Here is an 8183-nt window from a genome sequence, read left to right as displayed (position 1 = left end):
ACAGGGACAACTTATTTTCCCAAATGCTTTGGTGCTAATATGGGCTTTGGAGGCATTCAAAAACAAAACAGCTGAATTGGCTGCAGCCAACTGCTTTGTTTACAACTGATCCCAGGTAATGTAAGTGGGAGCTAAGTTGGGGTAAGCTCAGTCCACAGACAGGAAGAGATAATTATTTTGTTTTAACTATAAGAAGCCTATTTTGTGTGTAAGACGCAGATGGGGATATTTATTTTGTTTTGGCAGTATGTGTATTATATGTGAAGATATGGACATAGGATATTTTCCCTAGTTCAGATCATATTTATTTCCTCATGACTTAGTTTGCCTTCTGTGACATGGGTTTCATGTTTTCTGGATAGGTTCAAGCTTCCAGTGGGCCTTGCCACAAGTTTCACTAATAGGTTGTTAAATCTTGAGATTCATCAGTTCTTCTGTGAAATCTAAAAGAATTAATCCAAAGCAAATTTAGATGTTTGGACAGTTCAAGCATCCTCTTTGGGCTACAAGAAGCTACTTTTCTAGTAGTCATTGAAACATAGGGTTGGAAGGGACCTCAGAGGTCCTTTAGTCCAAATCTCTGCCCAGGGCAGAAGACCTTATTCCATAATAGACAAATGGACATCCAATCTTTTCTTGAAAACCTCCAGCAATGGTGTACCCATAACTCTGAAAAGCAAGCTATTCCATTAGTTAAATTGTTCTGTCCAGAAGCTTCTCCTCAGTTCCAGGTCGAATCAGTCTCGCCCTTTGCTTCTTATCCTGCTCTCACCTGCCCTACCTCACTATGGCAGCCCCTCATGTACTGGAAGACACCTATCGTGTCACCCTGAATTCTCTTTATTTAGGCTAGCCCAGGGGTCTGCAAACTTGGCTCTTTTAAGACTTGTGGACTTCAACTCCCAGAGGTCATCAGCCAGCAAAGCTGACTGAGGAACTCTGGGAGTTGAAGTCCACAAGTCTTAAAAGAGCCAAGTTTGCAGACCCCTGGGGTAGACCTATCCAATTCTTGCAACCATTAATCTGTTTTAGCTTCCAGACCTTTTATAATTTTTTTGCTCTTCTCTGCACTCTTTCTAGGGTCTCAGCATCTTTTTTTTTTTACCAGAATTGGACGCAGTATTCCAAGTGTGGCCTCTCTACTGTATGTACTACAGAGTGATACTATCATTTTTCATGATCTTGATGCTATGCCTCTATTGATGCAGCCTAGAATCTATTGACATTTTTTGGCAGCTGCAGCACACTACTGGCTGATGCTTAAATGGTTGTTCACTAGGTCACCTAGCTGTGTCAGGAAAGCAAAAAAAAAAACAACCCTTCAAATAAAAATAATTGATTTGTGTGTTACCTTGAGAAAGGTAGTCACATAATATCACCACTCATCTCTTCTGTCAATTGTGTAATCACTTAATGATTGATCATAATTACCATTATGGCAAAAGCAACATCTTGTGACTGGGCACTGTGTCCATGGTAGAAGCTTTCTGACCTGATAACCTTGTCATTTTCTCAAAATCCAGATGCAACGCCAAAGAGAACTGGTTATCTCTTCAATTCTTTTACCAGCCCTGCCATTCAAAACCCTTTCACTTGAGATGCCAGACTTGAAAAAAGGTATATCCTGCATATTGAAGGAAAGCATAAGTCAGAACCTAAATCAGAGTTGGAGAGGTCCATTTAGGCAACTGATTCAGAGTCTGCTCAGTTCAGGAACACAGCTTACAGCAGGGGTCTCCAACCTTGGCAACTTTAAGACTTGTGGACTTCAACTCCCAGAGTTCAAGAGGAACGCTGGGAGTTGAAGTCCACAAGTCTTAAAGTTGCCAAGGTTGGAGACCCCTGGCTTACAGCATTCTAGACAAATGGCCAAGTTCTGATTAAACCTAGTCAATGAAGGGGGAGCCACTTCTCTGGGTAATGGGTTCCTTGTCAAACTCTTAACCGATCTCCAGGGATGTGTTTCAACTGGTCCTAAAGACTTGAACTCATTCCATTAAATATTCTCTGACTGGTTCTATCAATCTTAAGGTTTAATCTTGCCTTTCATCCTGTTCCTCAATTTCCAAGTGTGTCCCATATCATTTTGCTGGAGAAGATTGAACCGAAATAGGATTTGAGTGGCTTTGCCTTTTTAGTTCCTGTCTGTGTTTGTTCCCATTATTATTATTAATAACAGTATTAATAACAGTATTTAATAACAGTAAAATAACAATTGGTTAAATGTATATATCAGTGGTAGTCAACCTGGTCCCTACCGCCCACTAGTGGGCATTCCAGCTTTCATGGTGGGTGGTAGGGGTTTTGTCCGATACTGAAGCACTTTCCTTTTTTTAAATTTAATTGACTTTTTTAAAAAATTTCATAGCATTATTTAAAAACATTTTCATTAGGTTTTCATAAAATTCCCCGTGACAATTTAAATTTCTGAAAATATACTATTTGTATCGCCCGCACATAAGTTTAGTTCACATTACGTAAGTAAAACTAAATGGCGCTATATTGCAACCGCAAACAAAAGAGCCTCATCCCAGAATAGCTCGCACATCTCCCCCCAAATCACCCAGCTGTAACAGACAAGCAGAGCTGGTAGCTGGTGCCCCCCCCAAACCCAATCCACGATGTGTGAGAGGCATGTGCAGACAACGATACACGGCGCATTACTGTGAAACTGGTGGGCGGCTAGAAAATTTTACTACTAACAGATACAAAAGTGGGCGGTAGGTATAAAAAGGTTGACTACCCCTGGTATATATGCTGCCTGAGTTCCAGTGATTCAGGGCAGTTTACAAATCGTTAAAAATATTTAAAACAAGAAAACTACACAAAGTAAAAAGGAACAAAGAGGGCATAAATAACAAAACTCATATGGGAATAAAGAAAAAGAAGAAAAGCAGGCTTCAACCACACTTGCCAAAAATCAGGATGAACAGCCAAGTTTTCAGAGCCCTTCAAAACGCAAGTACATTGGAGGTTGTTAAAATCTCTGGAGAAAAACTTGTTCTAGAGAGCAGGTGCTGCTACAGGTCATGCCAAATAAATCTTGCCTTCTTTGATAAAGTGACTAAATTAGTGGATCAGGGAAATGCTGTAGACATACTACATTTAGTCTTCAGTGAGGCATTTGATGGTCCCTTTAAGACTTGTGGACTTCAACTCCCAGAGTTCCTCAGCCAGCTTTGCTGTCTGAGGGACTCTGGGAATTGAAGTCCACAAGTCTTAAAGGGACCAAGGTTGGAGACCCCTGTGATAGACCACAACCTACTTCTAGTAAGACAGGACAATGTTGGATAGAATCACACCAGATGGATTTGCATTTGGCTTACCAACTACTGTTTTTGTGCTCCTCAACAGAACTACATCTATGTGGAAGGAAACCTGCAGTGGAGTACATAAAGGTTTTTTTCTTGGGCCTAGTGCTCTTCAACATCTTCATAAATGACCTAGATGAGGGGATAGAAAGGGGAGCTCACCAAATTGGCAGATGTCAAGCCAAGTAATGGTGGGGTGGGGGAATTGCTTTGGAAGATGGGCTCAACATTCAGAAGGACCTTGACAGACTTCCCCATTGGGCCCTATCCAATAAGATGAAGTTGAGTAGTGAGAAAAGTATGGTCCTACACTTATTAGCCAGGAAAAAACAAAATAAGCAGTACATCTTCCAATATTTGTGCTGTCATAGGGAAGGGGGGTTGATTTATTTCCAAAGCATCTCAAGGCAAACAAGAAACAATGAATGGAAGCTTGTTAAAAACAGATCCAACCTGGAACTAAGGAAAAACTTCCTGTCAGTGAGAACAATTAGTTAATAGAACAGCTTGCCTCTGGAAGTTGTGGATGCTCCATCACTGGAGGTTTAAAAAAAAAAAGTTTGGACAACCATTTGTTGAGTGGCGCAGTGGTTAGAGTGCAGTACTGCAGGCTACTTCTGATCACTGGCTGCCAGCAGTTTGGCAGATCGAATCTCACTAGGCTCAAGATTGACTCAGCCATCCATTCTTCTGAGGTGGGTAAAACGAGGACCCAGATTGTTGGGGGCAATATGCTGACTCTGTAAACTGCTTAGAGAGGGCTGGAAAGCACTGTGAAACGGTATATATGTCTAAGTGCTAGTGCTATTTGTCCTAGATCAGGGGTGTCCAAACTTGGTTCCTTTAAGACTTTTGGACTTCAACTCCCAGAGTTCCTCAGCCAGCTTTGCTGGCTGAGGGACTCTGGGAGTTGAAGTCCAAAAGTCTTAAAGGGACCAAGTTTGGACACCCCTGTCCTAGATGGAATAAGTACTCCTGCCCTGGGCAGGTGATTGGACTACAACACCTCCAAAGTCCCTTCCAGCCCTGACTATGATTTGGAAGCAAACTTAACCAATGCAACCCACAAAGCAACGTCATACTGAGGCATTCCCATCACCACCTATGCTGCTGCTTTCTGATCCAAGTGAAGCTTCGAGATGGTTCTTCAAGGACAGTTTCATGTACAGTGTTACAGTAGTCAAGCTGTGGGGTGACCAGAGCACGAGTGCCTATCTGAAATTCCCTCTCCCCGATCTAGAAAAGAGTACAACTGAAACCTTAGATAAAGCTGTACAGTTCCTCTCCATCCAAACCCGCACACCTCCAGGCACCGTGACAGAACTGCAACAGCCTCACTTGGTTGGCCTGGAGTGAAAAGATACAATTGGGTGTCATCAGTGGTGGGATTCAGCCAGTTCGCACCTATTCGGAAGAACCGGTTGTTAACTTTCTAAGGAGTTCGGAGAACCGGTTTTTGGAAGAAATCTTATTTTGTTTTTTTCCACTTTACAGAGCTAATCCTGTAAGGAAGGCAGGAAGGAAACATTCTGGTGGTGTTTCTAGCCTAATCTTTATTGCCCTGCTTACAGAAACTGCCTCTCTGGTTAACCCTTATTACATTGTACCAGCTAAGGCGAAGCACCCATTGACGTGAGTGATGTTCAGTTGGCCATGTCCACCCAGTCACATGACCACTGAGCCACGCCTACTCAGCCAGTCATTAGGGCAGAGAACTGGTTGTTAAATTATTTGAATCCCACCACTGGGTGTCATCAGCATATTATGATACCAAACCCCAAACTAGTGGATGACCTCTCCTAGGGGTTTCCTCTAGGTGGGTAAAAGAAGGGGAGAATAGAACCCTGCGGCACCCCACAAAGAAGGGGCCAAGGGAAGATCTCTCTCCACCTTAACCTGACTGAAACTGGCTCCAAAGAAAAGAAGAAAACTGCTGTAAAACAGTTCCCTCAATCCCCAAACCCAAGGAACCATCACTGAAGCATACTGCAGTTCAGAGGTCGTCAAACGTGGCAAGTTTAAGACTTATGGACTTCAACTCCCAGAATTCCCCAGCCAGCCGGTTGGGAAATTCTGGGAGTTGAAGTCCACAAGTCTTAAAATTGCTACATTTGGAGACCCCTGCTGCAGCTGATGGCATCAAAAGCTGCTGAGAGATCCAGGAGTGCAAAGATGGATTAAGCAGACTGTATATATATTCCTTTATTTTGTGCATATGCAAAAACAACTTCTTTGGTTGTTTTTTCATGTTTCTCTAACTTCAACTTATCCCGAGCTTTTGATGTCTTGACACCTGTTCAGGATTACCACACTCTGAACTATGCTTTGTGACCTGATCCTCTTTACATTTCATATATACTGTATGCCCTTTTCTGCTGCAGTTTTCAGATTTTCACTAAAACTTTATGTAGTCACGTGTTTGCCGTTTCCATTTTTTTCCCTTCTTATTGAAGTTGTTTACAATTGCCTATTGAGCTTCTTTTTCTTTAGAAACTTCTAACCTTCTTAAGGTCCTTTTTCCATTAGCTGCTTCTGCCCATGGAATCCTACTTACCATTGTTCTAAATCCACTTTTGGAAATCTTAAAATCAGCTCCAGCATTATACTGTTCCTTCTCTTCCCATTTCCTCAGCTAAGCCTTCCCTATTGGTTAGAATCAAGTTGAGGACTTCTTGTGCTTTTTCTCACCCTGTGAAGGATGAAGCTGTCAGCAAGACAAGTCAGGAATTTGCTGGAAGAAGTACGCTTCACAGAGTTTGTCTCCCAACTGATGTCCGGTTAATTAGGTTTCTCATCAACTGACTTCATGCCTCCTTGAAAGAGTGTAATTTGCATGATTCACATCTTCTCCTTGGCTGGAAAAGTGATAGTAGACACCAACAGCAATATTGTTTCTACTTGTACCATTACTTAAGGTAAAGGTAAAGGTTCCCCTCGCACAGACGGGCTAGTCGTTGCCGACTCTAGGGGGCGGTGCTCACCTCCGCTTCAAAGCCGAAGAACCAGCACTGTCCGAAGACGTCTCCGTGGTCATGTGGCCGTCATGACTCAACAACAAAGGTGCACGAAACACTGTTACCTTCCCACCAAAGATGGTCCCTATTTTTTCTACTTGCATTTTTACGTGCTTTCGAAACTGCTAGGTTGGCAGAAGCTGGGACAAGTAACGGAAGCTCGCCCCGTTACACGGCAGCACTAGGGATTCGAACCGCCGAACTGGCGACCTTTCGATCAACAAGTTCAACGTCCTAGCCCCTGAGCCACCGCGTCCCCATTACTTACTTCAACCCAGTTACTCTCTACAGCATTGCCAAGTTTATTACTTTGGCTTTCTGCATAGGAACAAGTGCCTTTAACATATCCTCTCTCTTCTGTTCCTTTTGAAGAAATTGCGTTCTTTATTTGCTATATTCCAGTCATTCCAGATTTCTCTTACATCCATTTAATCATATATCTTACTCATAATCACCCACCTAGTCTAGAACCCATGTTCTATTGATGGAAACAATTCTACTTTCAGAAAGGAAAATGGATCAAATTTCTCTCCCCTTTCAGTTTTAGAATTATTTCATAGAATAAGAGATTGCAGTGGGAAGAAATAAACTCAGATATTCAAGGGGACAATATACTCACTTGCAAAAAAATCATCACTGATTATAGTTCAGAAAGCATTCCTGTGTGACAGAATTGATCCTTTGATCCAGTATATCAACTAGATGTGAGCCTTACCCAAAATAAATGCATTTACTACAATTAGTGTCCCTGCATCTGTTTCTGGATACCCTTTCCAGGAAAGAAGACCTTTGCAACCTGGTTTTGAATTTTGCTTTTTACAAAGGGATGTAAAGAGAGGATTTCTATCACTGTTATTCAGTTTCTGAGACAGAGTGGTTCTGCAAGAATAAGAAATCTGGTGACTATTAAACCTTACTTCCAAAATCTATTTTCAGACAAATCTGAGATAAGATTCCAGTTTAGGGTGGCCCCTCAGAATTGCAATTATATTCTGCTGTCTTTACAGGGACTCTTCTATAGCACACAGGGGCTAGCTTTCCTGCAGAGGATAAATAGTTCATAACTCACAACTGCCCTGGTTACAGCTAATGAGATTAAAGTATGCATCTGCTAGGATGAACATCAGTAGACACAGCAAATCAAGTTTAAAAAAGCACGAGCAGGTTTTGTGACATCCAGGCAATTAGCTGAATGGCTTTTTTATTGCTCTCACTCAGCTGTACTGGGCAAGTTCAAGTCACTGTGCAGCCCTAGAGACATAAGGACGAAATGATGCCCTCTCTCATTCCATGTCTAACCAATGACCAAATTGGACTATAAATCTTACTTCAACGCTGGAAATGAAGATCCCCGGAGCGTGCTGCATCAGAATGAATGCTCCTGGGCTGATCTCTGTTCATTTTTGTATAACGTCATTCTCATTTCCCCTCCAAGCAAAGGCAGAGTACAAATAAATGAGGAGAGAGGAAAATTGTATCTTGGGCTCTTTTTATCCAGTAACTTGACTGTTGTCATCTTGTCTGCTGTCAACACAGACAGCTTCTAGCACTGCCATTCAAGCATTGGCTCCTTTAATGTACAATTAACCTGCTGACATAGGCCAGGTAGCTTGCAGTGCTGCCTTGCTGAGTGGTGGAGTTACATCTCGGGTCAATTGGTTGTTTCAGGATTTTTCAGGATTGGACTGGTATTAGAGCTCCAGGTATCGGTGGGTCTACAAGGATTCTTTTGCAAATCTACCTTACCTTGCTCCAAGCAACGGCTATTTTTTGATTATGTTCACATTTCACTCTTAAAAATAGGATTGGCTTACTGCTCCAAGAAAGTGATTAAAATAAAAAGAGACATGAAAATGTG

This window comes from Ahaetulla prasina, chromosome 2, assembly GCF_028640845.1.
Source record: "Ahaetulla prasina isolate Xishuangbanna chromosome 2, ASM2864084v1, whole genome shotgun sequence".
In the NCBI taxonomy this organism is placed as follows: Eukaryota; Metazoa; Chordata; class Lepidosauria; order Squamata; family Colubridae; genus Ahaetulla; species Ahaetulla prasina.
Note: the sequence above shows the minus strand (reverse complement) of the source record.